General features: G+C 41.3%; 1 long non-coding RNA gene across 1 annotated transcript in view; it reads left to right on the forward strand.

Annotated features, from left to right (window-relative positions):
- The window catches only part of LOC144988970 (uncharacterized), a 77,661-nt gene extending 52,673 nt beyond the window's left edge, over positions 1-24,988 (forward strand). The window contains exon 3 of the long non-coding RNA XR_013653078.1: positions 24,559-24,988. This is a non-coding gene — a long non-coding RNA (uncharacterized LOC144988970). The remainder of the gene's footprint in view (positions 1-24,558) is intronic.
- The last annotated feature ends 897 nt before the right edge of the window (positions 24,989-25,885 follow it).

Below are 25,885 nucleotides of genomic sequence, written 5' to 3' on the forward strand. Positions count from 1 at the left end.
TGCATTTCGGGGTAATTTTTCAATTCACATTGTTGTGAGTCAAGAGTAGACGCAAATAAATCGTTTTAAAAAAAAGAAGCTAATTTGTGACAAAAAACTAAACTGGGCGGGCCACATCAATGGGGAGGGTTACAGGTTGCTTCGTGCCAACAGTTCCGCCCACAACTCAGAGACAAATGTTTTAATGAACTCCTGCCACTCTTTATTCTTTTTTTCTCCTTGTTGTTCCACATTCAGCTTTGATCACTGAGGACTCCAGAATCAGGAGGGTTCGTTTTTCAAATGCCACCACGTGCTGTGGTGCAACATGTTGTCGTGGCGCCTCACTCACTGCCGACTCCTCCAGTTTCAATTAAAGGAACCATTTGAAGAATGAAGTGACCGAGGAAGACTTCAAACTTTTAAAACATTTTTCTCTGCCTCTCCCGTAATTCAATATGGCGCTAAATGTTTTAGCTGCCACAGAATTTAAGCCCAATGCTCGGGTCTTTAGAGACTTCAAACTTTTGTAGCCACATTTTATTGCAATATCCAAACTACAGCTGAAACCTAGTTTAGACAACTATTTATGATAAAGCCCTTTGGGTTTCCAAGTATTGCATGAAAGGTGATTCATACATGAATGTACTGACTAATGGATTTTAATGTCAAAATCTTTTGGCAAAAAGTATTCCGTTATATCTGGTGTTAAGACACTGTCTTCCATCCGAGGGACGACATGACACTGAATTGGCTTCATGCAGTAATAACACACTATATAATAATGTGAAACCTTAAGAGTAAAGTGAGATTACAACTGTAAGTAAAGAATTAGCCAGTCAGGCATAAGACAGTTGAACAGACATTCAAAACATAATCTTTACTCTTTTTTTTTTTTGCTGTGTCAGTTATTTGAAAAAGCTTTTTTACTTACAAGTGTTCTGCCCGCCTTGCAGACACCACAGAAAATTTAGGAGATTGTAAAAGCATGACTGGAAAAAATCACTGCTCATCAGATCTGTGAATCACACAAAGAGCCTGAAACTGAACATTTCCTCAAGCAGGCCACTTTGAGATATGACAGGATCTTATTTTTTCACTTAAATAAACAGTGAGTCATTTTAAAATGCAAAACTACAGACTGTCACACATCTTGTATAGTTTTACTGCAATAGATTCGAGGGGCAAAGCACATTTTACCTCCTATTCGAAGCATTTATGAGTCAGCACTGCGTTTGGCCAAATGCATCTGCCACAAAATATAGTTTTGCTTAGGATACATTTGTTTTTGTATGCTTTTTTTGTAAAAAAAAATATTTGGCAAAACAATTTGTCACATGAAATATGAGCCTGCCACATCCAAGGTGTATATTATGTGGAAAGATTAATATTCCCTGACAATTTCTGTGCCGCTGCCATAAAGTCAAGAATCAAAAGTCTTTTTGCCAACACAGAAATGATGCTCTAGTTTCATTTTTCCATCTCTTCCTTTGTTTGATCTGAGTGTCTCTGCTGAAACTGCAGCTTCTGTTAATGATTCTTAATCCCTGTGGAATACTGCTGAATTTCTTTGAAGCAATGGAGGAACGTTAGCTGCCATGGAACAAGACAGGTTTACAATCTGCTTTAATGAAAAAAAGATCTCACTTGACAAAGAAGATGTGTTTTTGTCTTGTTATCTAAAACACTTACAGTTTTACCCTTTAACACTAGCGATGGTGCTGGTAACACGTAGAAAACACCCGCTCTTTGACATGCCGTAAGTCCTCAACCGTTCACACGATCAACATGAATCAGCCGATTTTGACTTGGAGTAAAGTGGTTTTTCACATCTATGTAACACACTATTAAAGTAAAGGGTTGCATTTTGGCCACTTTTCTCTTGGAAACACGTTAAAGACCTACTCTGATGAAAACTGTGCTTTGGTGTTTTTAACATGTTCTCGTGGCATTTTTGACATCATAAAGCAGGGGTGTCAAACTTATTTTCATAGAGGGCCACATCAGCCTAGTGGCTGTCCTCAAAGGGCCAGATATAACTTCTACATGTAACTAAATGTAATGACAAATAAATGTAACTAGTTAATGTTAAATAACTCATTATTTATTTATTATAACATTTTAAAGTGACAATTACAGTATCATAGAAAATATGTTTGCTTGTTACTCTAGCATACATCCTTTTAAATTTTATTCTGTCAGGTTAGGTTATATGGACAGTGTTTAAGTCCTGATGTATAGTTGCCCAATTCAATATTTCAAGTCCAATTCCCCCTAAATATTAATAAATACACACCAATTTCTTTATTTTATTTCAAGAAATTAAAAACTTTTATGCTCTGGGGGCCACATATAACGACATGACGGGCCACATTTGGCCCGCGGGCCTTGAGTTTGACACGTGTCATAGAAGATATATATTTAGGAAAATTATGATTAAAATTGCATTTCTGAGTGTTACCCTTTTTTTAATCTTGAATTGGGAGCAGACAAAAAAACGTCAGTTCGAAAAATATGGTATTTGTTACGTAAAAAAAAAAAAAACTGGGTGGGCCACAAACTACCTGCTCTGGTTTATTCTGATGGATCCACTTTTAGATGACTAGATCCATGTATGTTATGGTTTTCCTCGTCTGAACTATCTGGCTCTAAACTGTACGTCTCAAAAGGTTAGGTGTTGCCCCGCATTTTATTGCACCGGTAATGTTAGGTTGGGGTTGTGAGGGGGTGTAAGCTAGTGGAAAACAGAGAGCTCTCAGTAACGGAGAGAGGAAGGGAGGGGAAGCTCCAAACCAACAGTTCCACCCATACCCCAAAGGTGAATTTCTAATGAACTACTGCTGCTGCAGAAACTATGTCCTTTAAAAGATGATTAAAAAAAAAGATTTTAACCAAAAAAGTGCATAATTCTAATTAAAATATGACTACTAACAATAGATCAAAAGATGATGAGAGCAGCTCTTTAACGGTTGAAGTTACTATAGTCAAAAGAATGTCAACACTGAAGCTAAAGCTCCAATGTAAAAGCTTTAAGAGGATGTGGTGATGCTGTTCTATGTGCTCTAAGATTTACTAAACAATTGAAGGAGGATCGTGAAAAACAGGGACTGCATGTGCAGGAGGAAAGGACACTGAGAAAAGGTAGGGCACAAAAGATCAAGCTGTGCCACTGAAACTGTTGGAACTCAGTGTCGACACAGCAGGAGGCTGGTGAGGGAAAAATCAGGTAAGGGAGTATCATGCTGTCACAAATCATATCGCCATCTCTCCACTGAGATTGAACTGCCAACCTTCTGCTGCACAGCTTTTACACACCCCGAGTTTTTCCCCTCCCCACAATGCAGCAAAGACATTTTTCCGACGCACGCTGTTGTCACCGGGACGGGACTGAGGTAGCAGTGTGAGATCACGAGGTCACGGCTGTGACTGGAAGTGGCAGAGGAGGATTAGCGGCCCAGTGGAGGGAGAGCGCGGCCACCCTGCAGTGGGGAACCAGCTGGTCAGCAGGCTGACTCCATCTGTCAGTCACCTGCTCGACCCGCTGGGAGGCAGAGCCATTCTCTCTGCCTCATACAGCTCCCAGAGATTATGTCATTCGGTTTGGTCGAGTCGCACTTCGTCTGTGGGAACGAACACCTGAGACTTGCTTGCCACTTTGGACAGGCCCGTGTGCATGCACTGACTGGAAATAATGGCTGGCTGTTATCAGGTTCTGGTTAACTCACGTCACATCTCTATTCTTTCCCTTAAAAAACAGGGTTTTTAGATAGATAGATAGATAGATAGATAGTCTTTATTGTCATTGCAACATTGTACAACGAGATTAAGGTGCAAAAATAGTCAAATAGTAAAAATAGTAAAAAATAAAATCACAATAAATAGTATAAAAACAATATAAAATACAGCAGACATAACCCACACACGCGTGAACATTCTGTCATGTTTCCATTTATGGCTTGTTCTTTACAGCGTTTAATGTAGTTATTGCTACGGGATAAAAACTTTCCTTGAATCTGTCAGTCCTTGTTTTGATTGATCTGAACCTTCTCCCTGATGGCAACAGTTCAAAGAGGGAGTGTCCAGGGTGTGAAATGTCCTTAAGAATGTCCTGGGCTTTTTTGAGGCAGCGCGAGTTGTGGAGTTCTTCCAGAGGGGGGAGAGGGCAGCCAGTGATCTTCTGTGCCGTGTTAATGACCCTCTGAAGAGCTTTCCTCTGAGCCACTGTGCATCTGCTGAACCACACACAAACACAGTACGTGAGGATGCTCTCAATAGAGCATCGATAAAAGGACACCAGCGGTCTCTGGGAGATGTTGTTCTTCCTGAGCACCCTTAGGAAGTGCAGTCTCTGCTGGGCCTTTTTTAGCAGCTCAGAGGTGTTTACTCCCCAGGTTAGATCCTCCTCTATGTGGACCCCCAAGAACCGGAAGTCTGGCACTCTCTCCACACAGACCCCGCTGATGAACAGTGGAGAAACAGCAGTTTTCTTCCTCCTGAAGTCAATAATGACCTCCTTGGTCTTTGTGGTATTGAGGAGCAGATTGTTCTCCCTACTCCACATCGTCAGCTGATCCACCTCGTCTCTATAAGCAGACTCATCTCCCCCCGAAATGAGTCCCACCACTGTCGTATCGTCTGCGAATTTGACAGTGGTGTTGCTGTGGTGAGCAGGAATGCAGTCATGGGTGTACAGGGTGTAGAGCAGGGGGCTTAGCACGCAGCCCTGTGGGGAGCCAGTGCTGAGTGTGAGGGCCTTGGATGTGTGTGGGCCCACTCTCACTCTCTGACTGCGATCAGTAAGAAAGCTCTTGATCCAAGAACAGGTGGAGTGTGGAAGTCCTAGTTCCATCAGTTTATTTACCAGTTTGTGAGGGAGAATGGTATTAAACGCCGAGCTGTAATCCACAAAGAGCATCCGCACATAGCTTCCCTGTTTCTCCAGGTGGGACAATGCAGTGTGGAGGGCTGTGACTATGGCGTCCTCTGTGGATCTCTTTGCCCTGTACGCAAACTGGTGTGGGTCCAGGGATGTTGGAAGTAGTGATGTCATGTGACTCCGTACCAGTTTTTCGAAGCACTTCATCACCACTGGGGTGAGTGCAACTGGCCGGTAGTCATTGAGACTGGTGATGTGTGTTTTCTTGGGCAGGGGGACTATAATGGAGGACTTCAGGCATGGTGGGACAGTAGACTGGGCAAGAGACTGGTTGAAAATCCTGGTAAGGACTCCAGCCAGCTGGTCCGCGCAGTCCTTCAGAACGCGTCCAGAGACACCATCGGGTCCAGCAGCTTTCCTGGGGTTGACGGTCCTTTTCTGCAAAGCTAATCACTGTCTGAAGACATTTTTGTTGCTGACTTATGACGTGATTGATAATGGAAGATTATACATTTATCACAGCAAGACTACTGTCTTTAATAAGCACAAAACGTAATGCAGATTGTATTTTTATAAGCGTCATTAACACACAATGGTAAACACAATTTTTATCAGAGTGGGTCTTTAAGTGAGCTAACCTCAGCTTTCACTACCCACTGGTTTAATTTGTAGGTTTTCTTAAATAGGTGATGTTGATTATTTTGCATTTATCTTTTTTTTTCCATCTCCAGTAGGACAATAGGTTTAAACAGTGAAAGTGAAACATTAGCTTTAAATTCAGCATGAGAACTTCTCTTACATGAGCTGGAACCTTATTACATAAAACAGGGGCTTGGTGGCTAAAGGCTCTACCTCTAACTGTGCTTTTACAAATTCAAGGAACCAGAAGCATATGGAGAGAAATTAGACTCAGTCGGCTTTGTGCGTGCGTAATTCTTGCTTTGTGCGTAAATTAGGATTTGTGCGTGATTTGTTACTCACATAATACGTTTTGTGTATAAGTTAAAAAATATATAAAATGAAAAAAATACAAAATGCAATTTATGTATGCACAAATTAAGATTACAACAGCTTGAAACTACTTACACACACACATCTTTAAAAAACATGCATGAACACGCACACACGAAGCCAAAGTTACGCACGGATCTACCATGAGACACGTCTCACAAATTCGTCCGTAAGCGCTGCATTTAAATACCAGTGGAATGCTCGGTCATTAGAATTTTCCTATCAGCAGTCCCAGAAAATGACTCAATCAGTACATGAAGACAGTAGATGTTAGTGTTGAACATAGAGGCTACTTACTTCGGGGCGCTGACCACCGAGATGGGCCGACATTCTTCCCATGACTTTCTCAGTCTGACTGCCTTTGATTTTTCCGGAAGAAAAAAAACAGTGCCCCCTATTGGTCGTTCCTGTTACGCATTTTGTATCAATTCGGTGTCTCGGAGAATAATATACTTTTAATATATATATATTAGCGTTTAAAAGTGAACGTCATATTCTCAGATAATAATTTTTATTTTCCTTTACAGTTTTTTTTAAGCCCTGCTACACCCACTGAAGGAAATACGTTTAGAAGGGAAAGCTGATAGGAAAATTCTAATGACCGAGCATTCCACTGGTATTTAAACGCAGCACTTACGGACGAATTTGTGAGACGTGAAAACAGTCTCACGGTAGATCCGTGCGTAACTTTGGCTTCGTGTGTGCGTAACAAGGGATTCGTGCGTGTTTTTTAAAGATGTGTGTGTGTAAGTAGTTTCAAGCTGTTGAAATCTTAATTTGTGCATACGTAAATTACATTTTGTATTTTTTTCATTTTATATTCTTTTAACTTAAAAAACGTATTATGTGAGTAACAAATCACGCACAAATCCAAATTTATGCACAAATCCTAATTTACGCACTCACAAAGCAAGAATATGCATACACAAATCCTAATTTACGCACAAATCAAGAATTACGCACGCACAAATCCGACTGAGTCTAATTTCTCTCCATAGAAGCAGTCCTGCATTTTGTGAGCAGGACTGTCAACTCAGGTCGATTTTTGCAACAGGCGTTTATTATATGTCAATGCGTGCCTTTGCACCATAACGCCATGAAAACTGTAAACGAAAAGGCCTAAAACATTCGTAGAAATAAACACAATTGGATAAAATGATGCAAAGAAACCAAAAACATACGGAGTACCTTGTTTTTTTGTGTCTAGCAAAGTCTCTTTGAGGCCAACGTTACATTTGCTGCTTGTTCTTCCAATGTGAACTGCTGCAGACATAAGGAGTTGTGGTCAACACAGAAGGCTCAAATTCTCGTGAGATTAATCATATTTGTCTGAACGTATTTCCATCAATATTCATATTACATTCCCTGGAAATACAACTCAAATGACCAGTTTTACAAATTTCACAATCCATAAAAAACAAAAAAAATTATATATCATTTTAAACAGCACTTTAAGTGTCAATATGCACATTAGGGGATAGAATATTAATGCCAATAGCCATAATGACCTCTTTGACTGGGAGGATGGTAGAGAGCGCGCTATAGTTTCAGCTTTATCAAAAATAATTTCCTTAATCGTTGCAGTATGCTGTGTTAATGGCCTTTGGGCAAACAAGTGGACCAATCAGATTTAATCTGGAGGCATGGGGGCATGTGGATGTTTTTCTGTGCACATCATCACAGAATGACCTCAGATCTACTTCCATAAGAAATAAGCTGTGTGTTAACTATAGAGTCGGGAAAACAAATGCTCACACACAAAAAAAACAACACTTATTTTTAAGAGCTAGAACAAGTGTCATGATTAAAACAAATATATTTCCATATTTTGTTTGAGGTTTGCTCATGCCTGCAATCTTTGGGGAGCTTCCTAAAAAAAAACAGATTTTCCCAAGCCTTCATTCACCCCAGTTCTGTCACAGCTTCTGCTTCTTAACCCAGTCAGGTACCACAAACAAAGCATGTTTCTCCCTCCCACTTTAAAACAATGCTGCATTTTGTTTCTACTGCTGAATCCCTCTGACAGCTGTTGTGGGTTGCTGTCAAAAAGTGTTGTTTTACTTTTTTTTTTTTTTTCTCCTGTATTATTATTTCCCAGTCTCAGTCACACAACAAAAAGTGAATTAAGAGAAGGTGAAAAAGCAGAAGCAGCGCCTTTGCCCAAGAGAGTCAGCAGAAATCGGAAGCTATAAGGGTAAATTTATGGCACAGCCTTCTTTAGCAGTTCTCTTCTTCACTCACGCTCAAAGAGTTGAGGAAAAAATTCTACAACACACCTCCTGCTGCAGGAGCTTTCCTCGACAGTTGCGCTGTATCTTCTGCTGCTGCCTTTATCCTCCATGCTGAAAGCTGCTGTCTCCCCCAAACAATAACAGATGTCAAAATCCTGTTCTCCTAAAAGTTCATAACAGATGAGCACTTATTGCACTCGCTCCTGCAGAAAGCCTGTTGTGTTTGATTGACTGTGACTGTGACTGGCAGAAACTAAACTCTATTGTTTGGCCGCTCATGTTATCACATTTGAGAAGGCAGGCTAGCCTGCGGCAATAAAAAGCAAGAGGGATATTGGCTCCTGAGTAGCTGGCATCAAGCCTCTTTTAGACAGGCAATTCCTTGGGAACAATTGTCTGGTTTAATTGCTCCAGAAAAAGAAAGACAGAGAGGCGGCGAAGCTAACAAGCTGTCTGCAGAATCAGTAATTTACAGCCTCTCTGATAAAAACAGATTTCTATTTTTCTTTTATTCCCACTCACTCTGTCTTTTTCTCTTGATGATCCAGTTATAAAATATTTACTGGGTGGGTGAGAGGGCTGGAACAATTTGTAGCTGCATTGTGCTCAGATGAACACATGCAAGCTGACTTCCCTCTCTGGTGTGATCGAGCAAAGCTTTTTATCATTTTATGACCTAGACATTAGGAAACTAAAAAGAACACAGTTGCTGATTATGCTCAAGAAATTACTTGTTTTTTTTCACTTTGATACTTGAAAAATGTGCAAACTGTGGAGTAATATTAAATGTAACATGGTTGGATTTTGATCTGATATGCAGTACTTGACAGTAGTAAAGTGTTTACACAATCAACATAAACATAAAGTGCTGCATAACGAGTCAAAGTTGCCTTTCTCCACGACAGAATCCGTTGGAATTGCATTAATTGTGTCAACGTTGGAAAAGTTCAAAGAGTGTGTTATTTTGTTGTCACCAATGACAGCTCCAGGGTTAAATGGTGAATCCCTTTTTGGGGTCACAGGGTTGCTGGAGCCTTTCCCAGCTACTGTTGAGCAGAGGCGGGGTACACCTTGGACAGTTACTTTTACACCCATATGGTCAATTCAGAGATACCAAAAAACCTATGAAGCATCTTTTTGGACTGTAGGAGGAAGCAGGAGTTGTTGGAGAAAACCCACACATGCACTGAGAGAACATTCAAACTTTACAGAGAAAGAACCCAGCTGGGATTTGAACTAGAGCTAACACGCTGGGTGGTGAGTGCCAACCTCTACACCACCGTGCAGCCCAAAAGTATAGCAGAGGTACACAGAGCTACAAGCCCCCTCAGCCTAGCCCAGCTATTTGTCTTAAAATGACAAGTTGTGCCTAAATGCTTTCTGGAAGTATTTACAGCTTGAAAATGATAAATGAAACAGTTAACATAAGTGTTATCCAGACTAGCATATCAGTTAAAGTTGCTCGTTTAGCAATGAGTTGTGTGCAGATTGTCACATTAGCCATCTGTGAAGTCTCCATCTTTTAATTCGAAATGTAGGAAACAAGCAGAAAAAACAATGACTAACTTCAATGATGAAGCTTTGATTTTCCTATTTAAATGCCCGTTTCCACAGTGTTGTGCCAAAACAGCAGTAAAATATGGAGAGTGAAGACACCACTGACCCATTTCCATTTTTTTTTTTTTTTATTTGTCAAATAGCACATTTTTTTTCCACTTTACAGTAAAAAAATAAAATCAAAATCCCAAAATAATGGGGTCAGTAAATTAGCTGCACTATGTCACACTGACAAGTCATTCCACATTCTGGTAGCAAATCAGCAGTTATGCAACCTATTTGTGCACATAAAGGAAGCTAGTCGTGTGAAATGGAAATAAATTAAAGAAAATAAGAGGCACACGATGTTCTGAGATGAACATTGTGTTCATTTGTGTGTGATACTTTGTAGATCCTTGGCCCACTCTTCTTATTTTGACTACAGCCTCTGTCCATATTCATTTTTGCAGAGACAATAAAAGTATAGAACATCTATCATTTTTGTTTTGTACAATTTAAAGAAATACAAAAAGAATATAAAATGCTGTTAGTACACGTTAGCACTGTCATGTCCTTTTTCTGACTGTGGCACAGAGGTAGACTAGATCTCTGATTGCAGGGTTGGTTTTCCCTCTGGATGCCCATGTGTTGAAGTGTCCTTGAGCAAGCACTCGGTGGCCTGGCCAACACCAACACATGACAGGTCTGCCGCCATCGGCGTGTGTGTATGGGTAGGATCAAGGCTTCTCTGTGATCTTGGCGGTCATTTTTCCGAATCCTACCTAACATCAAAAACAAACTCTTATTCAGCAATTGTAGCCTCCAATAAATGTAAAATCGAGACAAAACCATCATACAACTTATAATTTTTTTATTAAATAAACATTATCTGAAAAACAGAATATAAATTAGTAAATAATGACCTTTAAATTCTTCAACACCATGCATACTTTAATAAAATAAAGTTTCTTAATTCTGTGCCCTTGTGCTATCTTAGATGACCCCACCCTTACATTGACGTGTTCTCCCTACCATGACAAAGGTGGATAAAGGTGGAAATATTTCATGTGATCCATGGACACCAGTGAAGATCAGAAATCATTGAAGAAAAAAGGTTCAGCACACTGTCTAGTGGGTCTAGATGACCCAACTCCCAACGTTAAAGTGCCTAGGATAGCACAAGGGTTACTTTCCAAGTCTTATTTACAAAAACGTGCCCAAAGTTTAATTGGAAACCCAATCATCCAAAGCAATGTAAAATGTTGCTAACGATATTTTAAAAGGAAGCACTAACTTCCAGGATGTTCCTCAAAACGGGTTTAGAAAATGAATGAATGAATGAACGAACGAACGAACGGTATTAGACTGTTTACTCTTGGTGAGCGGTAAAATGCACTCCCTGTCTGTTTTTATCACAGGTGTAAACAGCTTTTGTTCCAAACACCTCGAAACCATCAATGCCGAGTTGACTGGAGTGATCCACTTATTAAAATAAGCTCTGGTAGCAGCAGCAGGAGAAACAAGCTGAATGCTGTTTTTAGGGTCCAAGGCCCTCACACGTCACAAAGTTAACCTTGCCTTATATAGCACTGTGATTTGTTAAGTGCTTTAGGCATAAATGGCAGAAAAGCAATATATAAGCACCACTTATGATCTAAGAAGTATAAAGGTTTGCAACAGTCTTGCAACACTCTTTTTTTAACCAGACTTAAACTTTAATGAACCATTTGAAATCTTTGAAAGCTCAACTCTAATGACTTAGATAACTGAAGGGATGTGAAGACAATGAAGAAACATTTTCAAGCTCACAGCGTTTAGCCCTGCAGTTAAGCTGAAGTGGATGTGAAAAAAACAAACAAGCAAAGCAAACATGGACCTGAATAGAAAAAGTGTATTCATTATTGCTAGCCTTGGGTGTTCTGTTCTGAAATTAAATCTATTATGCATAAAAATAAGTCTATCTTGTACTTTGGTTAAAAAAAAAGCTTGAGATGTATTAGTTCTTCTTTTTTTTGGGGGGGGGGGGGGGGGGCACTTAGGTCATTAATCTTTTTTTTTAAGATAGGAATTTGGTATCAATGTCTTCACAACGTGAGTTTTTGCCCCTTTTTAAATGCAGCAACAATCCCTTCAAAAGACCATAAATACAACTTTTGAAGCTAAGAAATGATATGAACGACCTTGGAAGTATTTCAGGCAGGCAACTCGAGAAGTGCGTTTACCTGGTTACTCCTCCCTGCAGGCGGTTCAGTCTAATCAACTCACCTGTTCAGCGTCCTACTTAAGTTCCAGGTGTGTGGTCCAATCCCTCTTCATCCATTTCCATGAGCTCTGCTTTCGTCACCCCACCTCCTCCCCGGCTTCCTCCTGTGAGCTCCGTTAGGGGTAGTTTAATACCCAAAGTTTTCTATGGAGATCTTTGTTTTATGTATCTGAACGGAGCCTTATGCCAAACTGAAAGAAATATGGAAATAAATCCTCTTTACTGCATGAGTTGTGTGACTGAAATATTTTTATGTAGAAATTGAATGAAATACAAAAAATAGGACACTATGCAAGGTTGGTAAAGCAAATAGGTTTAGCTTGTAAAAAGAACTTAAACTTTAAGAATATGAAGTGTGTGTCATTTATGAAATTGATCTTTAAGTGTTAATGTGGTTTTAGCCACAATATGGCAACTAATCCCAATTTCCACCACTAGCTAGTTAATGGTATAACTAAAGAAAAAAGCATTTGTGTGTAAAATAAGTGTTTGAACAGTAAATGATCTATGGTTCAGGTTACCCCAGACTGGATCCCCTCACTCCCCCAGTGGTCTGACCCCGCCTCTCTGATCTTCCAAACTTTCTTCTGTCCAGTCTGAAGCTGTGGTCAGTTCATCTACCTCCACACAGACAATTCTCATGCACACATAAACGCAGTCAGAGGGCTGTGCTTCTGCTGGTTGGGTGGGTACAAACACTCTACATATGTTAACACACATAGTTGTATAAGATCAGTCTACAATGGGTTGGAGTTTTGGGTATTGTCACTTGCCTGGTTTCTTTGATTTATTCTGAATACCCTTTTAGATCGTCTTCCTTGGGTTAAAGGACACAACCTCTGGTTCAGATCCTTTAACGAAAGGAAGAAGGCCTTTATAAAGCCTGACTCAAATTGGAAACAACTATAATTTTAGTGACCCAGCCTGTGGGAGGGGCCATCTCTTAGAAAAGGCCATTTTCCCAATGTAAAAAGGCAGAAGGTGAGTTTGTAATGTTAAAAGGTGGTTCCTCGTGCACTGTTTTTTTTTTTTTGGCTGGGGGGGGGGGGGGGGGGGGGTCTTGGTTACATTGTTTAAGTTTTTGGATATTTCTTTTGGATAAACCTGCAGAGAAAACCTTTTTTTTCTGTTTTTTCCTTGGTCCACAGTCTGTATCAGAGAATGACAGAGTGACAGAAACATTTGCTTAAAAAAATTAGCAATGCTTGGTTCAATGTTACTGTGGCTCCTAGAATGCCACAGTAGGGATCTGTTCAGTCCCATTGCTCTACCCTCCATGTCTCCTCTGATTTGATATTCTGATGTTTTTTACCACCACACATATTTAGACAAATTTCCATCTTCAATCTACAGTAATAAGTTCTAGAGATTTATTTAGAGTTTCTTGCTGCAAAGGTTTCTTCCAAAGAATCCTGTCATTCTTTATCCTTCAGGCATTTGACATTGAGGTAAAACAGTATAACAAGTTTGAAGTTTATATAATAATTGGTGTAGAAGCATCACTTTTATCAACACAGTCGTTCATTTGAAGATAGTGTGCATTCATTTTAGCAGTAATACAAATGATTCACTTCCTCGCTGCATGGCAGGAACGAGCACACGGACTCTGACGCACACGTCTAGCCATGAAATTCTTAGTGGAGCAATTGATGTGAAGTGTGTGTTTTTGTGTTTAAAGCATTTTACAGTAGTCTTTCTTAAGGGTTTTAAGCTGAGCTGACTGTTTGATCATTCACTTGACACTTCAGTGGAGCTTTACTGAGCTTTAGCAGCCCACACATCCTACACCTAGCTCCGGACAACACACTACTTCTGAGATGATCCTAAGCAGAAGTCCAGCATAGTCCTAGATCAGAGGGTAGACAGGGGGGGGGGCATTTTTGCATCAATAGTAGTGTCAGTATTAACAAAGATTAAGAAATCCTCCATACGAGCTTCTTTAAGCATTGCAAAACAACAAAAGCAACATTTTTATATGAAATAAAACTCGTAATAATTATAATAATGATTGTAATAATATAATGATAATAATTATGACAAAACTGTTAGAAATATGAATTTTTGATCCTTTCATTTGTAATGACCTTCCGCTCTGGTGTTTTGCCCCCCTTCCAACGTATTCTGCCTCCCTCCCACTCTGCAAATAAAATGCTCTAGCTCTGTCCCGTTCTAGATAAATTACTTAAATATAATATTTCGTCTTCGCTTTTTAAATGTCCTGGTGATAAAAATGAACAAATGTTGGGATGCTGTTGTCTTGGAAACACATCTTTTCATGCTTATTAAGAATTCAAAAAAAACTATGAAAATGGTTTACAAGACTGCAATCAAGCCAGTATTTAGAGCACAAAGTACAATTGCAATTGAAATGTTTAGTGAAACTGTCCAGTGGTCCGTTTAACACAGAGGGGAAGGTCCAGAACCATCAGGAATGCAGGGTCACGATGATTCTGATGTGGAATTTCTGAGGCAATGATGGGAAAAAGTTCAAATCTTTCACTGGCAACAGCAACCATCATCATCATTTCAGCGTGTCTGATCATTTGCATGACATTGCACTTCTCTTTTGGAAAATTAAAAAATAACAAAAATATTCCTTTTATGTTGACTGCCTTTTTCCACAGATTTTGCTTCATATACTGTACTGTATATTTTGATCTGTTGCTTTCATGATTCAATTCCTTTGTTAATGGCGAATATTTCTCACCCTGCTGTCTGTCCATTCATCCCTCTGTCTGTCTAAAAGACGAGTGAAGGATGATATTGTGAAGACTATTATTTTCACGTCTTCCTCCCACCATTCCTAATCATTTTACCTGCTGAGCATACGCTCAATTAACTTTGTCAAATGCTTCAGGCTCCCTGTGAACCACACAGGATCCCAGAACTCATTGCACATGTCTCATATCAAGGCGAAAAAATACTTTTGAAGCAAGACTACAGCTGTGTGGAAAGCACCGTTTTAAGTCATAGCGGGACCGATCTCTCTCATTTTAGCCATGTCCTCTTTGAGATTTATTCCTTTAATAATGTGTCAGTTAGCTTTTTTTAATCTAGACCCAACAAATATTAACCCTTTAACATTTGTCATGTCACCTGCAACGCCTAAATAACACACAATCTTTGGCATACTGTAACTCTTTGACTGTTCCCGTAATCATTGTGAATCAGCTGGGTCGGATGTGGAGAAAATTGTCTTTTCATATCGGCTCTGCACCGCTGTGCTAAACATTACTAACGTAAAGTGTTGCACAACTGCGCAAAGTCGCTTTTCTCTGTGACAGAATCAGCTCATCTATGTTGACAGAGTAAACACTTCAAGTGTTGCAAGTCAGTTCATGGCTGCATTTCTGTGCTTCAGAGGCTGCTAAAACTGCAATAATTGCGTAAATGGTTGGAGAGTTAGAATAATTAAAGGAATTTAAACATTGGAGATAAAGCGTTGGTGTTTAAGGGTAAATAGGGGTTGAGCTGTGAGTTCAAACTTTACTTTACTTTACTAATATATTTCCATTGGTGTTCGTACCAAAATGAGGGTCTAATGCTAAAAAAAAAAAACTTTGACTTTTTGTTTAACCGAAATTGATTCAAATTAACTTTCATTAATTGTGACATGTTAACAATGTGGCCCGTGCAAACTAGTTCCCAGAGAAAAAAATTTAGATGTTTGCAAAAAATTCTTTAGTTATTGGTCAACTCATGGGGGCTGTATCATTTTAAGATTGAACCCGTCATTACACTACAGGTGTTACCAATGATGGCATATGAGAGCTTGACTGAGTGACCCCTCCCCCCCTTGCATTCCAAATAGGAAGTGCCCTCTGGCACTAAGTAGCCAAAATCCCATAGACTTCTATAGAGAAGTAACTGGCTATTACTCAGTCATTATATTTGTCAACATAACCATTCTAGCTCTGATACCATTTTTAACAGTCTTGCCAATCTGATTTTTTTCTGTAGCTCAAGTTATTCATGTTATAAACTGACCAATCAGATGCCTCAATAAAAGTATGTGGCCTTACGTTGAAAATTTGAGTGACAGATTTGCCCAAGCCCACTTTCAAGTGGTAGGGGTTTGGACTTCCAACAAGCTCACTCCTGATTGGTGAGAGTGGTTGTCATAGAAATGTTGACTCAGACCGAATCAGACCAGTCACTGCTTACTGACAATTTTCTTTCCCCACATGGCGACATCCATATTCTGAAAAAATTGCGACTGACTTGACGTCTTTGCGTAAGCCTTTTTCAATGGGTGATGTCATACTCACTCAGTTCTCATTTACAGTCAATAGGTGTTACTTTGGTGTCTTTGTTTTTTCGGTTTTTTAATACTTAGTAGAAAACAATTTGTGTTTGATGTTTTTGTAAGACAACCTTTTTGTGAGATGGGTGGTAATGGTAAGGTGCTAAAAGTAGGACTTTTTTTCAGGATTGTTCAGTCACAGGCTGCCTTCAGGAACCATGGTTTCCTACTCTTAAGTCTATGGTTTAACAGGAACCACCCTTCAACTGAACATGTTTTTTAAAATGAAGGAAAAAGCTGGAACGCCAAGAATTGCCTCAGCGTTCAAAATCCACAGACCTTTTTTTCTGTATCTTATATCTGTCTTTGTGATCTTCTGCTATTACAAGATGCCTGCAGATATTTGGCCAACATTTTCTCTGGGATCCCACAGTAAAGAGAGCTAGACCTGTATGCGTGTGGGATGTGATGTGCGGGGATCTATTTGAGGCAGCCGCTCTGACACCGGGGTTATGATTTATTTTATTAGCTCCTGCTCAGGGACTGTTGAGAGTCTCACCAGAGAACTCAGCTGTGACACTGTGGATCCTGAACTTCGTCGTTCCCTCTCATCTCCCCCCATCTGTCTCCTGATTTTGATTTTTGCTCTCTCAAATAGCTCAACCTTCATTCGTCTGTGCTCAACTCTTCCACACTTTAAGCCCTCTGTTATTCCTATTTTATTACTCTCGTCTGCTTGGGCCTTCTTTCTGCATCTTAAGGCACTGAATGTCTGTGAAGAAATCCCTTTACACTGTGCATCTCCTGTCAAACAGACTTTTCTCATGACACATGGCTAATTATATGTCACTACAAAAACTGAAAGGTAAATAGACAGTTGATGGAGCCATAAAGCCTTTTGACAAAAGAAAAAAAGACTGGGGTAAAAGGCAGATGAGTAAGTTACGGGTAGAGGTCAGTGAAAGATTGATGAGAACTGGAAAGAGGATAAGTGGATCCAAGGATTGGGCAGAATTAGGAGGCAGGCCAACTGTTGGATGGAAAAACACAAAACGGATTGAAAAAATGAGAATAGATAGATAGAAAGGAGGGGGGAAAGTAACAAAGTGAAAGAAGAGGCAAAGGCCACTGCTGCCCTTCCCTGTGGCCACTAATAAAATTCTCCAGTCAGACCTCTCGTGTACGCTCATGCATGAGGAAACACACATACAAAGGCCAGTTAGACTTCCTGATCGATTGAGTCGTACTCTGCTCTGACATCTCAGCAGGCCTCAAGATGAATGAGCTGACCTACGAAGGAAAAGAAGGAAAAACAAACCTTTGGCTTTTAAATCTCAGAGGTCTATGTCCCACCAGTTGTATTCCATCCACTGTTGCTGCTTTTATTTTGTTTTAGTGCATATTTGTAAAACAAACATGACACCAACTTTTTTAAAATACATGAATAAATAGAAAATCCTGGGTTTCCCTCTTCTTAAATCTTTCCATGCACCCAACCTGAAATCTTAAAAATAAATAACATCAAGTTGTTTTTTATTCTCAAACCCCAATTTTGCTAGTTCTAGTTTTCTTAACCCCTTCACACTGTATGTCGCTAATATGCAACCTACCATTTAGACTCCACTTAATTTAGCATAATCTTGAACAAAAAACAACAAAAAAACACACTGAAAAATATTATTTAATATAAGGCTGATGTTATTCACACGTATTTACGTATGACTGAGCACAAAAGCTGATAGAAAGTCATGTGGGCCACAGTTGGGCACAATACGTGCACCAAGATCGGCATTGCTGCATTAGTGCATCCAAGGCCAAATGTTGTTGAACGCAAGTATTAACCTAACAGTAACCCTTCCCACATGTCCGCAAGGACTCGCACACACTCGCCGCACCCTTTGAAGTCACGGCAAGTCATATGAGAAGCTGAGGCTGTAATTATGTTTCTATCTATCTATTCTTCACTTTTTAAAGATGCTCTCTGTCTGTGTTATTTTATATTTTCTGTCAAAGTGAGTTTTTTCTCTTCAGGGCAGGCCACAACCTGCTCTGAGCTCTTCACAATGGTCTCACCCACAGCTCAGAGGCGATATTTCAAACTCCCCACTCTTGCTAAGCAGAAACTATGGCCTAGAAAACCCAATTTTTATTTGAATTTGGCTAAAAACTAAAATCATAATTAAAAGACCACTGGGAACACTTTTACAATAGATCAGAAGATGCTCGGAGTGGGTTTTCAATTGTCCGCGGCACCTGATTGGGCAAGGATCTACATGGCAGCATTTATATTGAGAGCTCACACTTTTTCTGTCATGGCAAGCTTGGCGAGGCAGACCCAGACGCTGGAACCCGGAAGGAAAACACAGGTGAGTTATGAGGTGAGTAATAAAGTCTATTTTGATCCGGCGTGGCTTTGAGTCATGGCGAAGCAGGAGGCTGGATAATGGCTCGTGGCGTGACTGGAGGTTCGTCCGTGGCTCGTGGCGTGACTGGAAGTTAGTCCGTGGCTTGAGGCATGACTGGATGTTCATCAGAGGCTTGAATTCAGGAGGGCTGAAGGCTCAGGTGACCACTTGTGGTAATGATGTCCTAAAAACGAGGCATAAAACGAGATTAGGACAAGAGAAAGGATACATGAACTAAGTAAACTTAGCGACCAAACTATGCACCATCAGGGGCAACAAACTAGCGATGAATACTGGAACTGGATCTCCTTTTGAAGGCTGGCAGGTGATGAGGTGAGTGGTCACAGCTGAGTCGAATCAGGAACCAAGCAGAGAGGGGAGGGGGAGGAGAGCTGACAGTGGCACCATGACATTTTCTGTGTTTATGTATGTTTTGGTCCTTGTTACATATGTTTATTTTTGTAAATAATTGCTTTTTTCTAAAATAAATAAATACATTAATAAATTACGGATTTATTCCTGGGGTCTTTGTGAGAGATTTTGAATCATTACAACATTTAATCTGTCCTTCCTTTCTTTGTGCTTCGTCTTTTTGCAATCCTCTAGACTGGGATGTAACATGTTAAATGTTTACGTTTTTGCCAGCTGGCCTTTGTGGATTTTGGGTCCTATCCCACTGCTTCCTGACACATAGAAGACATTATTAATAATTAGTATTAGTATCTTAGTTTGGTCGTCGATCATGTTACAGTTCCAGTCTGAACAAATCAAATCTGATGTAGGAGGTGTCATGTGCTTTGACAGAGGTGTTTTTATCAGGGAACATTTAGCTCACAGCCCATTTCACAGGTGGGGAGACTTTTACCGATGTCTCCTATAGATCAACCTTCAAGCTGAAAAATGACACTATAGCTGACTCTGTATGTAGAATTGAAATCATACACTCTGAGTTGGATTTTTTATTTAACTCTTTGTCCTCGGATGACCTTTAGCATGAAATGGTGCACGCTTTCTCACTCCACTTCTGTCCAAGTGTATTTGACCATCAAACAGGCAGTGCACGGAGAGAAGGGATTAATCAGTCCATCCATTAATCATTTTTGAGTGTGCTATTTGCATGCCTCTGGGTCAACCAGTGTTGGTTTCTCATATCAGTGTCCAGTTGTGTGCTTATGTGCTGAGCAGAGTGTAAATATCTGGGTGTCAGAGGCAGAATGGAGCTACTCCTGTTCAACCCTGCACTTGAGAGCCATCCATCACCACTCAGCTGATGGTCCACCGCTGGCTGGCCTGTCACTGCCACTCAGACAGGTTAACACTCACACAACAGCCATGAGAACGACTGCTGTGAGCTGAAAAGGGCACATCGACTTATAATTGGAACTGCGCCCATACTGAGCTTGAGACTAATTAGCTGTGTATCCAGAAGTGTGACTTTCATACCAATGGAGGATATTTTGTTGACGGCTTTTGAGTCTGCAGCAGGTAGCTGAAAGCAGACCCCGCCACACTTCCTCTGGCGAAACAATGAAAACATGATATGATCAGTCAAACAAATATTCAGAGATGAAATTAATTCTTCATTAAGTCAATTAGGAATGAAAGCACCTAATCAATCTCATTAGTGTTTTTTTTTTTTTCATAGAGCTGTTTTTATCTTTGCTCATGAAGTGACGGGGCTTATTGAAGCCATTGCATCGCCATGACAATGCCTCCTCACGGATAGTTTCATATTCATGTTTTAAAATATACGTTTGCAAATATGATAAGATGCCGACAATTACACCCTTTTGAGAGAATGCCTGTAATTTTCTCTTTAGCTCTTGCCTAAGAAGAGCAGCAGACTCTGTGACTAATTCTTTTAGCTTTTTTTATTTTTATTTATTTCTGTCATCCTGTCTTTTACACCCACACAAGCACAAGGCAGACTGGACACAGCTGTGGCAATGTCATTAAAGCAGAAACAACAATGATGGGAAATTTTACATGAGGTTGTTGTTTTATTGTTGGAAATAACTTTTCAAAAATCTGCAGGTGCAGGTGAAGTCTCTCTTAAACATGTTTTTTTCTTTTTTTAATAAAAGTTTTCCAAATGCTTTTCATGTTCTTGTTATATGCTGGAACCAGTCTTGCCTGTCTTTAGATCCTCTTTAGTCTATCATCGGACTACATACAGGTATAGATTAAAATCCATTAGTTAAATTGATTTATTGCACACACATTGACACATTTTTTTAAAGGAAACATTTCTTTTCATTTAAAACAAATACAACTTCCAGCTAGCTGTTACACAAAATTCAGTATAAAAAGTCTGAAAAGACTGGTTGCCTCGGCCGGTTGGCCTCCTCGGTCCCGTCGAGGCCTGACCAGAGCTCTTCTAGGGCCGGCGTCTGGGGGTGGGGGCCTGGGCTTGCTCCGGGGGGGGGGCGACGCTTTCTGGCTCCTCTCTCTCTGTGTGGGGTGGGTGGTGCCGGGCCTGGGGTGTCGGCGCCTCCGGGGGTGGGCCCCTGGGCTGGGTGGCCCTGGCCCCTTTGCTGGGGGTGGGCTGGGGGACGGCTGTTTGACCACCGGGGGACAGTCTACCAGCTGTCCCCAACTTACCCCCTTCCTTATATAACCTCATATTAGGGTGAGGGGGTGGGGGGTCTAGCCTGCGATGCGCCTTGGGGGGGGGCTACTTGGGAGTGGCCCCCCTCCTATGGTTGCCGTATGGAGTGGGCCCCCCCTCTTTCGGTTTTATTTGCACCTTAGACATGTAGGGTCTTTGGTAGGGGGGGTGCTTGGACATCACTGCAAGCAAGCAGCAGATGTCCTCCTGGCACCCTACCCGCCAATTTTAACCGCACCTTAGACATTTAGGGCCCCTTGGTGTGGAGGGTGAGGGGACATCACTGTGAGTAATCAGGAGATGTCCCCTTAGTGCCCTACTCGCCAATTTTAACTGCACCCCCCTTAGTACACACACCCCTCCCCCTTCAATATATACATTCAAACATAAACACACACACATGCACACAAACACCCTCTCAAACACCCATACACGCACACACATTTTACAAGGAAGGTGGGACCTGGGTCCATCTGTCCCCTACCCCTTCCCTGGTGGGGGGTGCGGGCCCCTTGGCGATGGCGGCCGTGTCCCTTGGGTGCCGGCTCCCTGGGCCCGGCGGTGCTCTCTCCGCACGGTGGGGGGGTTCATATTACACCTGAGCCGGGGGTGTTCGTGTCCCTGGGGGGTGGGTCCTGGTCCTTGCCCCTGGGCGCTGGGCCCCGCCAAACTTCCAACATGGCCGAGCCTGGTCGGGCCATATTTATAACATCCCTTGTGGGCCGCCCTTTTTTCCCCGGGGTTCCCCCCTCCTGGGCGGGGGCGGCGGGCCCCTGCCTTGCTCCTACCTGGACCAACCGTGGGCCGGGTGGGTGGCTGCCTGGAGTGCGGAGCGGGTCTCCCTTGGGGGGTCCTGGCTCGTACCTGGGGTCGGGGCGGGGGGATGCCCGGAACTCCTGGGTGGTGGTGGGGTGCTCGTCTGGGGCTGTGGGCGTCCCTCTCCGGTGGGGCCCTGCGTTGGGCTCTTCCGGCGCGGCGGGGGGCTGCTTTCCTGGCTGGGCTGGGGCGGCGCTCTCTTTCCCTCTGCGCCTCCCTGCTCTCTGGCTCTGGGGGCCTCGCGGCGGTCCGGCTGGCCCTGGCCTGGGTGGCGGTCTTGGTCGCCCGGGGGGCGGTTGTTCCCTGCCTGTTCCCGTGTGGCGTTGGGGGAATTCCGGCTGCCGCTGCTGCTGCGGCGGGGGTATGGGTGTGGGGGTGGCTGGGCGCTCCTCCTTCTTTTCACATTCCACCATCCATTTTAGAAGAACATAAACACTCACCTGAGCACAGGTGTTAGCTCACCTTTGCACTAATAGTTTGCATGATTGAATGAATGAAAGATTTCACACTAGTTGGTTTAAAGGCATAGGTATGCGTTCGTGAACACTATCTGTTTTGTGTGCATGTTGACATGTGGACATTTTTGCGGCTAGCAGGTGTGTTGATAATATTTGAGTGTGTGTGAACAGGCCCCGCCCTTTTTGTACTACATTTGAACCGTACCGTAACGATAAACAACCAGTAAACCTGTCTGCTCTATGCTGCTTCATGGTCTTACCCCCCCTTCCCCTCCTATTATCACCCTCCTACCCCCCCTCTCTCTAACGTCCCTCTCTCTTCTTCCCCTCTTTCCTTTTCCGTCCGGTCCAACACCAAAGATTTTCAAACATGATTGAAATTAATACATTTTGGCCTCAATTACAAAAGGGGTTTATTCAGACATACCTTTGGTTTGTCTGAAGATGAATAACCCCTCTTGTTAAAATAAAATATGTCCAACACAAGAGGCCCTCAGCTCTCATCTGTTTGCCTAGCTGTTGGACAGGACAAGTTAAAAAAAAAAAAAAAAAAAAAAAAAAGTCTGAAAAGGTTCAGTGTTGGAGAAATACGGTGCAACGCTTTAATCAGATAGTTCATTTTAAAAGACTTTCAAGGGCCTTTAAATTGTCTGTCCGGCTTAACCAGAAGACCATCAAATCATTAGAAAAACTGCTTTGCCCATGATTTGATCTCAGACGCCTTCTGAGGAAAATGTAAGGCACAAAAGGTCATTTCTAATTAGCTGTCCAGTCAGAGAGCTGCATCCATAGCTATTCATATTAACGGGAAGTTGAAAGGAGGACAAATGGGTTAATAAAGCTGCACAAGAAATAGGGGGTTAACTAAAGCTTCGAATGAATTGGCGGGAGCTGTCCAATTGGTGCTTCAACCATCAAACAAAGACAGACTAAAGACAAGGACGTCTGGTGTTTCATTCCTTTGGTCAAACCTGAAGCGTCAGACATCTCTACGTAGGTGCAGCAAAAAAATTAAGCCCTTAGTCTCAAACGTCCTTATAGCTGAATATGGGCTGTCTGGTGGCAAAAAATGGGCAAGGCCTACATGAAATATCAAGGTCATAGATCGCTCTGTCAACTCGTAGAGCAAATTGTTCATTCATGTATTCATGTATTAGTTGGATAGGTTTAAGTTATTGTCGGTGAATTTTACCCACGCTACCCTTTTGTTAATAGCAGTGTTACAATGTGTAATAAACATGTAAAATCAACCCACATTTTTTAGTTCTTAGTTCTAATAATGACAACGAAGGGCTGTTTCAGTGATAAGTACGTGCTCCTAGCATGCAGCCCATTGACAAAACCGAACCAAGTGAGTGTGTTGCCACCTATAGAAAATGGTTCCAACAAAATGAAGTCGATTCAGTCACCAGCTTTTCACAATACGGACGTCGTCATGTTGGAGCCAGAGTCCCAGTCGGTCTGAGTCAATATTTCTATGGCAACCACTTTCACCAATCAGGAGTGAGCTCGTTTACACCCTCTACAATTTTACAATTTGAAAGTGGGCTCAGGGAGTATTTATTAATTAAATATTTTGAAGGTTTGACCTGAGACCACATACTTTTATCGAGACATACTTTTGTTATTCAAGTTATTCAAGTTATAACTTCATCAACAGAATAAATATAAAAAAAAAACAAGGATTAGCAGGAACATGTTAAAAACAGATATCAGAGTAGGAATTATTATTCTGAGAAAAAGAATGACTAAATAATAGCTGTTTATTTCTCCATTGAAGTCTGTCGAATTTTTGCTTCTTGGAGCCACTGGGTACTTCCTGTTTGAACACCGGAGGGTAGGGGTCCCTTAGTCCAGTTCTCATATCCAGTTTATGTGCAACCCGACTGTTAGAAATGAGGAAATTAAACAATCAGAACGTAGTTTGTTTGGCCATCCTAATGGAGTCCCAGGGACTCTTACACCTCACGTGTGGCATTCAGAGTGACTAATGACTAGAGTGCAATGTAAGAGCACCACACAGCAGCGTTACCCATATATAATAAGTGCGAGCAACTTAGCCCTACAGATACTCAACAATACGCTGACGACCCCTCAACAAACGTACGTATTTTGTGTTTTTTCTTTTCCAGGAGGACTCTGTGCAACCTTTGGTTATCAGGATTTGGAACAGAGGCTCATCATAAGCAGAGAAAAAGGTGTGTGCCACTTTGTGAAAACCAATAGGGGTAAAATAATTGTGAGTCACAGAGAACATCTAAAGAGAATAAGAGGTAGACTCTCTGGTAAGTAAAGAAAAGTAGGTTTACACTTCATTTTTCCTTTCATTTCATAGTTTCTGGCCAAGCTTGATCTGAATTTGAGATGCAGTTTCTTTAGCACCTTCCTTCATGGAAATCAGCCTGTGTATAGGGATGTATATGGATGAAAGATCACCAAGTTTTGATGTTGTTATCCTCACTCAGCTTTACCTGTAATGTTGACCAGCATTCAAACTTCAAGCCTACAAAGAAATGTGGGGGGGAAAAAAATCAAAATAACAATAAATACTTAATGAGTAAGTTCCGTAACCTTACAGTACATAATGAGATACCAGAGGAGAGCGTGGGAGAAATTAGATAAATAAATCATGAAGTAATGACAAGCTCATCGAGTGTGTGTGAATTGGAACAGAAAAAAAAATTTAAACATACTTTATTAGTTGTTGGAACAAGCTGACTTTGTTTGGAAAGCGCAAAAGTAAAGCACTTAAAATGAAGCCTTTGAAAGCAAAATGCAGGTTAAAAAAACAATTATATAAAATCAGTGAAACAATAAGCAGCAATTAAAAAAGTTGTCAGGATTTAAAATATGATAAAGAAACTAAATTGAGACTAAATCTGGGTATTCTTTAGAAGTAGACAGAAAATACAGTTCAAAACACAGATTTTAATGAGGAGAAAACTCAGCCTAATTTAAGATTAAGGCACACACCATTTATTAACATAGTATTAATGGAGGTGAAGTCGAGAGAAGATAGGAGGAGCTCATAAGCCGAGCAGACTGGGAATCGGGTGGAGGCCTTGTACTCCACAAAGGGATTCTGCCAGCAGAAGGAGCCGGCTCAGAAAGTGCTGCAGGCAAAGGATGATCTGACATACAGGGTTTGGAACCGGGATCCCTGGATGAGGAGGACGATGACAGCAGTAAGCAGCTGGTGGTCTGGCCTCCCCTCCTTCACTCCTGAGATTTGCCACTCATGAAAAAGACATAACAAGCCCAAAGGGTTGAATGGCAGAGGTGATATCAGGTCACCTATTGGTTTTAAGTTGGGTCTCTTGGTGTCTGGTTATCTAAGGTTTTCATAGCTTGAACTGAATAACAGCTATACTGAGATGAACATACTACTGTGATCAAAAATCTGATCTTGTTCATTAAAGGTGAAGTATTAACATTCAGAAAGATATTTAGCATCACTGA

The sequence above is a fragment of the Oryzias latipes genome, chromosome 22, assembly GCF_053564925.1.
Source record: "Oryzias latipes strain Hd-rR chromosome 22, Olatipes_Hd-rR_3.1".
NCBI classification, from domain to species: Eukaryota; Metazoa; Chordata; class Actinopteri; order Beloniformes; family Adrianichthyidae; genus Oryzias; species Oryzias latipes.